The sequence below is a fragment of the Tursiops truncatus genome, chromosome 5, assembly GCF_011762595.2.
Source record: "Tursiops truncatus isolate mTurTru1 chromosome 5, mTurTru1.mat.Y, whole genome shotgun sequence".
Lineage (NCBI taxonomy): Eukaryota > Metazoa > Chordata > Mammalia > Artiodactyla > Delphinidae > Tursiops > Tursiops truncatus.
In genome coordinates this window covers 47,301,316-47,311,531 of record NC_047038.1, presented here as the reverse complement: position 1 = coordinate 47,311,531, position 10,216 = coordinate 47,301,316, and positions in this window count along the sequence as shown.

Here is a 10,216-nt window from a genome sequence, read left to right as displayed (position 1 = left end):
CTCACAGAACTGGTCTGAAAAGGAGAAAGACAAACTTTCAGCTCTAATTAACTAATGCAGTATTACAAGTACTACAGTAAGAGTACATGAGAATTATGAGAAATAGCTAATTTTTATATCCATAGTGATTAAGTAGTTTACAAAGTTCTTTCACATGCTAGATCCCTTTCAATATTTATATGGAAGAAAACAGCAATGAGGTAGGAAGGGCATGGATTAATATTCCTATATAATGAGATAAAGAATCATTTATTCAACAGAATTCATCTTTTGAAGGACATTGGATTTTGGGAAGGAAAGAGGCTGATTTAGAAGATGAGTCAAAGAAAGGGCCTGGATATGGGGGGAAACAGTTTTGCTTCAAAGAAGCATTTGCATTCTCTTCTGGGGATGGAGCAAGAGAGGGAGAGGGAGGTAGGGAGGAAGAGAAAATGGGTGGGAAATGCTGGGGCGAGTGGGGAGGGAGATCACTAAAGGCCAGTTCTGTAATGTAACCTTCTCTTTCGAGCCCTGGTATCCATGGCAAAGTGTCCTTCAAACAGAGTTTCCAACTACAGACTCCAGTTCATATACTATTAACCCTTATTTTGAATTATAAAACTATAAACAGTCAGTGAACAAAATATGGAAAATGCATGCTGGTATAAAATAGGCCCATTAGCCAAATGATCACTTTTTACATTTTACTGTTTTTTCTTCCTATGTTTATCTTCTCATGTTATAGTTCAAAATTAGGGTAATACTGCTTATGTTATTCTGTTGCCTGATTTTTTCACTTAAGATGTTGTGAACTTTTCCCTAAATGTCTCAATATCATCTGAATATTTGTTTTCCTCCATAGTAAATCTTCCCTTTGTATACCTTGGCCTTTCACAAAGCATCCTCACTTCGTTTCCTCACTGAGCTTCAGGACAACCTCTTTGATTTGGGAGGGGCAGCTATTCTCCCCTAGCCTAAATGATGAAGAAATCTAGACTGTGGCTGAGAGGTTAGCTCAGTACTCCACGGTATTGCTGTCTGGCCAAGCCAGCTTCGGGGGGCGTTAAGCTGACACTAGCCACCCCATGCAAGTGCACGCCCTAGATAGCAGCCCACAGGGTCACAAGCAAATCAAAGTTCCTGATGTGACTTCTCCAACAGCCCTTGTGAGCAACAGTCTTCCCCTTGTCCATCCCTTAGATGGAACCCCCCCCCCCCCCGTGGAGTTTAACAAAATTTGCTCTTTTTGGTTTGAATCAACCAATCTGGCCTTAGCCCTGGAACCCCAGTGCACTTTACACATGGACCCTAATAAAGGTATGTGCCCCAGGTCCTGCCCCTCTCTGCCTGCACCCTGCTTTGGCCATGTACCTTGTGGACACTTGTAGCATGCTGTATTCTTCCTCCTGGACCTGTGAGTAATAAATTTCTCTCTTTCAGTTTCTCTTGTGATCTGTTGTTGAATGCAGAAAACATCTGCCACCCTGTGCCCCACTTAGCAAATGTTAATTTAACAAAGTCATTACATCTGTTCAGGTTGAACACTTGCCTAAGGGTAATAGAAGGTCAATAAGAGAAAACAAGCAAGCTGGGGTATCTCCTCAAGTTGTTTGAAAACTTGTGTATGAGTGTGTCCATCTAGGATACATATCTAGATAGTTTATACAAAAGCCACAGCTCAGTATGGTGGCACACAGCACACAGAAATTTCCAGCCCTACTTGCTGGAAAAGGCTGTAAAAGAAAAGTTTTGCCTGGACATTTGTCAAAAATGGCAAGGAAGACTTTATTCAAGACTATTGCAATAGGGGAGAGAGATAGAATGCAACTCCATATATAACAGGAGCAAGTGGGGATTTATAGCCAATGGACAGAGTGAGGAATTGAATGGAAAATTACCAAGAGGAAATTTGTTAGTATTAGTGGAGGTGATGGTGGTGGTAAGAGGGACCTAATTAGAGATCAAGGATTTGGGAGGAGGAGCTTAACTGACTATTAAGGGTGGGGGATTCTTTTTTTTAGGATTTACGTTGGAATTTATTTATTAATATGTTAATATTTTATTTTTTATAATTTCTATTGGAGTGTAGTTGATTTACAATGCTGTGTTAGTTTCAGCAAAGTGAATCAGTTATACGTATACATATATCAACTCTTTTTAAGATTCTTTTTGCATATAGGCCATTACAGAGTACTGAGTAGAGTTCCCTTTGCTATACAGTAAGTCCTTATTCATTATCTATTTTATATATAGTAGTGTGTATATGTCAATCCCAATCTCCCAATTTATCCCTCCTCCATCCCTTTCCCACCTGGTGACCATAAGTTTGTTTTCTACATCTGTGATTCTATTTCTGTTTTGTGAATAAGTTCATTTGTACCATTTTTTAGATTCCACATATAAGTGATAGCATATGATATTTGTCTTTCTCTGTCTGACTTACTTCACTGAGTATGACAATCTCTAGGCCCATCCGTGTTGCTGCAAATGGCATTATTTCGTTCTTTTTTGTGGCTGAGTAATATCCCATTGTATATACGTGCCACATCTTCTTTATCCATTCATCTGTCGATGGACATTTAGGTTGCTTCCATGTGTTGGCTATTGTAAATAGTGCTTCAATGAACATTGGGGTGCATGTATTTTTTCAAATTATGTTTTTTTTCCAGATATTTGCCCAGGAGTGGGATTGCTGGTAGCTCTATTTTTAGATTTTTAAAGAACCTCCACAGTGTTCTCCATAGTGGCTGTACCAATTTACATTCCCACCAACAGTGTAGGAGGGTTCCCTTTTCTCCACACCCTCTCCATCATTTATTGTTTGTAGATTTTTTGATAATGGCCATTCTGACCAAGGGGGAGGTGGGGGTGGGACTCTTGATAAACTGGCTTTGCAGGATTCTTTGCTAAAACTGAGATCAGCTCAAAAAGGAAGGGACCTAGCTAAGGAGAAGACTCAGAGGAACCTGACTGAAGGTTGGCCAAAGAAGGAGTCTTTGTTATGGCCATTGCCATGAGGTCCTAATGGCTCCTGGACTCTCCTTGCTTTTCTCCACCTGAGATTGTGGCTTTTCTCCTTTTTCACATGCCTTTCTCTTGGAAACAGAGAAGTCTGCAACCTGGAATGATCACTTCCTTGCTAGCTGTTCCATTTGTCCTGGGCTGGTTGAAGGCCAGAGAAAAGAGGATTAGCAGAAGGAGAGTGGGGCAGCAGATGGTTGATGGTGGTCAGGGAGAGGGGAAGATTAACTGGAAATTTACTCATACGGTATAAATTTTTTCTGAGAAAATACTTCCTGAGTTCTAAATATCAGGGAATTTACTCCACAGAGTTCAGAGCTGCCTTCCTGCTCCCAGGATATCTCCTTAGTGAAAATGCAGAGTCTGTGCAGTGATTCTATGAACCTTTTTCCATGCAAAGTCCTATTATGTTTGCATGAATATTTATACAAAGTCATAGCCCAGGAGAGAAAACTGTTAATGTCCTGTAGGTCTAGACACTTTGTGTAGGTAATGGTAAGAATTAGTATTCTGGTCTCATTTGGGGACCATTATCATGACGTTAAAATTCAAGATATATCAATTTCCCAGAAGCCTGAGTGTAGACACAAAGTCTTTGGGTGATTAATGATTAGGATCCCTTAAGAGTGAGCTGTGAAGGCGCCAGACAAAATAGAATTAAAATGTTGCATTTTACCTAACCTTCCCTCAGGTGGCTCAGAAACTCCCTGAACACTTGTCATTTGTTGAATCCTCTTAAAAGTCCGTTGCATTTTCAAATATCTGAAGGCTTAGTGAGAATCTTGATTGAGGTAGAGTTTGTTTTATTTCTTTTTCCCAAATGATGATTGCCTTTTAGATGATGCTCCATTATTTCCATGGGTTTTTGTTTCCCAACAGGAAAATATGGGTACAAATACTTATACCATAAGAATGCTGTAAGAATGAATAAAATTATATGAACCTCCTAGTAAGGAGCCTAGCATATAGTAGACCCTCCATAATGGTAGACGTTGTAATCATTATTATGTGTGAGGGACATTTATTTTGGTCTATCCAGAATCTAGTTCCTATAATTGGATCCAGTTCCTGTAGTTCTTACAACATCTCTAATTTTCTTTGGGGTTCCATTCCTCCCCAACTCTGAGTTTAAGTGGTTCAGATCATGCCGAGAAGATCATACCTTAGCAAACAGAAATGATAATGACTATTCATTATTCACAAGAACTCTACTAGGTGCCAGTCACTGTTCTAAGCACTGTCATGGATTGTCTCATTTACTATCTGCAACCACCGCACGAAGGAATGCATGATGAAGACAAGGTGCTATTACCTAGGACCCCAGAATACTGTGGCTCAAAAGACACAGAAGCTGATTTTTCTCTCTCCTGTAATAGTTCTGATTAATGGGTCCAGGCTGGCTGGGTCAGCTCTGCTCTATGTGGCCATTCAGAGACCCAGTTCCTTCCATCTGTATTTCTCAGTCATTCTCAGTGCACTCTTCTCATCTGCGTGGTTAAAGCTGGATCTCTGCCATGTTTGTACTTCAGCTGTCTAGATGGGAATAAAGAGCATGGAGAGGATATGCCCAATACCTTAATTCCCAGGTCTGAAAGAGGCTCACATCCTCTCACTACATTCCGTTAGTCAGAACTTCTTCACATGGACACAGTTAAAACCAAGGGAAGCTGGGAAATGCAGTCTAGCTGGGAGCAAGTCTCTTCTATGAGTGAATAAAAGAGTTGACTTCCACAGGCACTAGGTACTATAAGCATTAGAGGAAATATAGATAATACAGGTAAATGGTTATTCACTCAGTTTTATGGGGTGGGACAGGCTAAGAGAGATTAAATCACCACAGGGCATTCTGTCTGTATATCCACAGACATAAATCTACTCGACAGTTCCTGTACCACTTTCCTGGAATCTCTGAGAGAGATTTCCAGCCATGGGAATAGAGTTGGATAGCTCGTAGAGTCAAAGGTCCCAGAGTGAGCATCAATCAATTAGGGGCAAGGGTTAGTGGTTACCCAATACTCTCTATCCCTCCATGGCACTGTTCTGAGATGTGGTCCACAGAGTCAGAGGGACTCCAGTGCAACTTTCAATTGTCCACAGCAGTAACCTGTGATGAACACATCGTTTATTATCTTTCTGGCATTCTTTCTCTCACTCCTCTCTTTTCTCATATGCTTCATGGGATTACCTCCTAAATAAACTGCTTGCATCTAAGTCTCTTCTCAACTTCTATGTTTGGGCACTGAAACTAAGAAATTCACACAGTTAATAAATGGGGAACCAGATGCGAACTTGGCTGGCTCTATCCAGACCTGCCCTCTTAACGACCTCTCAAAACTTTCCCAAAATCCTGAGCAGGAGACCTGTGTCTCACTCATCGTTTTATCTCCTGACAGTGGGTACAATGCCTGATATATACAGGGGCAGGGAAAGGAAGACAGATGGTTCAGCCCGGAATGTGAGCTTTCTGTGTGACAGGCATGGTGCTAGTTACTTTACCCACCTTATTTCATTTAATCTTTTTTTTATTATTATTATTTCATTTCATCTTGCTTTGTATCCACAGGTACATCTTTGGATCTCCAGAACTCAGCATAGTGCTTGGCCCAAAGTATATGCTCAGCAAATGAGCAGTGAAGGACTACATTGAATGGATTAATTAATTACTCCTAATGAAAAAAGTGCTATTATTACCTCAATTTTTTCAGATAAAGAAACTTACATTTAAAAAAATTAATAGCATTTCAAGATGACACCTAGAAAGGAGCACGTGGAGGAACAAATTGTGATGCTTTTTGTGTATTTGTTGTAAACTTGACTCTATGTTAAGAGTTTCACTTACACTAACCTAGTTAATCCTCACACTGATTCTATGATGGAGGATGTAAGTGTATTTTCCAGATGAGGAATTGCGGGTCAGAGAGCCTAAACAACAAACACAAGATCACTCAGCTAATAAGAGATAAAGCTTCAATTTGAAGCCAGATCTGTTCATCTCCAACTTCTCTGTCTTTTCCACTATAATAATCATAAGTAATAACTGCAAACATTTAATTACTTACTAATTAAATAATTATTTCACTGTGCTAAGTGTCTTCTTTTTTTTTCCCATACTCCTCCTAGTGGTCATGTGTTAAACCTCTAATGATTGTTAACTTTTTTTTTTTTTAACATCTTTATTGGAGTATAATTGCTTTGCAATGGTGTGTTAGTTTCTGCTTTGTAAAAAAGTGAATCAGTTATACATACACATATGTTCCCATATCTCTTCCCTCTTGCGTCTCCCTCCCTCCCACCCTCCCTATCCCACCCTTCTAGGTGGTCACAAAGCACCGAGCTGATCTCCCTGTGCTATGCGGCTGCTTCCCACTAGCTATCTATTTTACGTTTGGTAGTGTATATATGTCCATGCCTCTCACTTTGTCCCAGCTTGCCCTTCCTCCTCCCCATATCCTCAAGTCCATTCTCTAGTAGGTCTGTGTCTTTATTCCTGTCTTACCCCTAGGTTTTCATGACTTTTTTTTTTTCTTAGATTCCATATATATGTGTTAGCATACGGTATTTGTTTTTCTCTTTCTGACTTACTTCACTCTGTATGACAGACTCTAGGTCCATCCACCTCACTACAAATAACTCAATTTCGTTTCTTTTTATGGCTGAGTAATATTCCATTGTATATATGTGCCACATCTTCTTTATCCATTCATCTGTTGATGGACACTTAGGTTGCTTCCATGTCCTGGCTATTGTAAATAGAGCTGCAATGAACATTTTGGTACATGACTCTTTTTGAATTATGGTTTTCTCAGGGTATATGCCCAGTAGTGATATCATTGGGATGATATCTCATTGTAGTTTTGATTTGCATTTCTCTAGTGATTAATGATGTTGAGCATTCTTTCATGTGTTTGTTGGCAATCTGTATATCTTCTTTGGAGAAATGTCTATTTAGGTCTTCTGCCCATTTTTGGATTGGGTTGTTTGTTTTTTTGTTATTGAGCTGCATGAGCTGCTTGTAAATTTTGGAGATGAATCCTTTGTCAGTTGCTTCATTTGCAAATATTTTCTCCCATTCTGAGGGTTGTCTTTTCGTCTTGTTTATGTTTTCCTTTGCTGTGCAAAAGCTTTTAAGTTTCATTAAGTCCCATTTGTTTATTTTTGTTTTTATTTCCATTTCTCTAGCAGGTGGGTCAGAAAGGATCTTGCTGTGATTTATGTCATAGAGTGTTCTGCCTATGTTTTCCTCTAAGAGTTTGATAGTGTCTGGCCTTACATTTAGGTCTTTAATCCATTTTTAGTTTATTTTTGTGTATGGTGTTAGGGAGTATTCTAATTTCATACTTGTACAGGTACCTGTCCAGTTTTCCCAGCACCAGCTAAGTGCCCTTTTCATGCCTAACTCATTCAGTCCTTGTAACAATCCTACGAGGTAGGTACTATAATTACCCCCAATTTTCCATTGAGCCAACACACTACCTCTAGTTTACTAACATTGAACTGAACAATCTCACCCCTTGGAGGATTCATTACCACTGTCTTCTAACTTCCACTGCTGTCAATGAGAAGTATGCTCTCAATAAAACTGTGAATAATTAAGTACCTTGTAGATAATCTGTTTTCCTCTGGCCCACTGCTTTTAGGATCTTATTATCTTTGGTGTTCTGCAGTTTGGTTGTAATAATTAAGTTAATTTCTGTTTATTTATCTTGCCTCAGCTTTGCTGCATTTCCTGAATCAAAGGAATCATATTTTTGATCCATTCTGGAAAATCCTTAAACATTATCTCTTTTAATATTTGCTCTCATCAATTCATTCTATTTTATTTTTCCTGAAAACTTGAGTAGATATGTTAAACTTTCTCATACTATCATCATTTTATCATTACTTCCCCCCCCTTCCCCATATTTCCATCTCTTTGTCCCTTTATATTGCATTATAGGAATTTTCTTCAAATCTACTTTCTGGTTCATCGATTCTCTTTTCAATTGTATCTGTTATGTTGTTTAACTCATATTGGTGCTTAATTTCACCAGCTATATTTTTCATACTTCTTTGGTTCTTTCTAAAACCTACCTTGTCTTATTCCTGGCACATATTTTAATTTCTGATTATTTCTTTAAATATTTTAGATATGCTTTTCCTATATTTTATATATGATAATTCAAATATATGAATGCTAAGTGGATTTAATTCTCCTGATTCTTGTTCCTGTTAACCCTATCTATGGTGGCTTACTTTCTCTAGTGTTTTGTATTCTATCACTTTGGGTTTTCAGCTAATGTTTAAGTTGCTGGTATTCAACTTACAAAGATTAATTGTGTTTGTTTCTGTCAGGTCCCCTGAGAACTAGGAACTTTGTTATACAACAGTTGATAACTAAAACACCATTCCTTCTTGTGACTCTCTGGTTGGCCAGAGTGATAGGCATACAGTATCTTCTTCATTTCTTGCTCTACTTGTGGCCAACAAAAGCGATTGTAGGCTGCACCAGGCCAGAGAGAACTTGACTGACACCTAGATCTTGGACTTTGCAGCCTCCAGAAATAAATTTCTGTTCCTTAAGCCATCCAGTCTTTGGTATTTTGTTATAACAACCTGAGCTGACTAGGACACCAGATAATTCCGTTTTTGCTCCTGGAAGAGTGAAACATCCTGAGTTATAGGAGGCTTTTGCGTTGCCAAGGTCAAGACCTTTGAGGAGGTGAAGCTCTATTCTCCAATGAGGAGGTGGAAATCATTTTTTTTTATGTTTGAGAGGCTGAATGAGGAGACTGCATGATCTTGAAGGAAGGCCATGAAAGGGGAAGTATTGGGGTTCTGAGCCTGTAAGACAGCAACCTGGACCCTTTGTTGATGATTAAGTGTGAAACCTGTGGCAAAGGTACAGAACAGGTGAGAAGGAACTTTCTGCCAGTTTCTAGGGCACTAACCATGTGGGGGCTCAGACAGTAATGACTGGCTCACTCAAGGAGGCTGCCACTCTGCCATCGAATCTCATTTTAGAAATGTCACATGTTACCTCCCTGATTTCCCCGAGGTGGCAGTTTGCCACTTTCTGTACCTCAATGCTCATCTCGCTGCTGCACTGCATCTTCCTGTTCACCATCTGACTTGGAGACAGGTGTAGTCCAGGTTGCGTTCCCCAGGAAGCTGGCAGTGCACACATAAGGCTTATGAGGGAGTGTTTGTAGAATCACCACCCATTGAAAGGAAGGGAAGGAAGCAGGCTTGGGCAGAGGGAGAAGTGGTCTTGTGATGCAGTCTTAAAGGTTTTGGCTAATCCCATGGGGAGTTCTGAAGCTGGAGTGGCCCTTCATCAACATCTCACATTGAAGACAGGGTATTAGGCATTTATATGCTCTCATCCTCTAGTCACTGCATGTAGAAATGCACACACTCTGGAAAGAGTGTGGGACCCTGGAAAAGAGCTTTCTCTTAAGCTAAACAAGTCCAAAGTGGTCTGATAGCTAAAGGCTGTCCAATAGCAGTGAGTCCAGCAGCTGGCAGGGTAAGTGCTTTGGTCCTGAAGTATTTCTGGCAGATATGTCATGGTGTCCACATGAGATGGACAAAGGCATGCTGGTATATCCCGACAACAAGGGTTGGATACACACTTCCATTAACCTGGAATGTGAAAGGAGGAAGATCCAAGCTGAGGTGAGGAAAAGGAACTTGCAAAAGTAACCCCTTGATATTCTTAGGGCAAGGATGTCTTTCCAGATGTGCTTTTCTTACTATGAGCTCACCGGTCTGTTTCATATTGTACCATGACAGCCACAACTGAAATTGCTTCTTTGTGTATGGAGATTCTGCTCTTAAAAAGAATAGGATTCAGGTAAAGAAAATGTGAGTATGCAAAGCTGCAACTATTATTCTTTTAGATCTGGATCTCAGGCAATTCTGTGAGTAACTTAATTTTTTCCCATGTGAGGGAATATTAGATTTCTAGAATCCTGTTTATCTCTCTCAGCCGATGAGCTCACATGGTCTCTGAGTTGGGCGCTCCAAAATTTCTGTAAATGTAGGTCCTTTAGCTGGGGCTAAAAGCTCAGGTGACCAGATATCATGGGGTTTTCCTTAATTTATTCTGACTTTGGAATTAGTGAGTTTATAGGTGAAATTTTGTTCTAGGAAACCACATGGTGTGTGTGCGTGTGCGTGTGTGTGTGTGTGTGTGTGTGTGAGCATGTGTACCCACATATCAGGGCCAAGAAGGAGC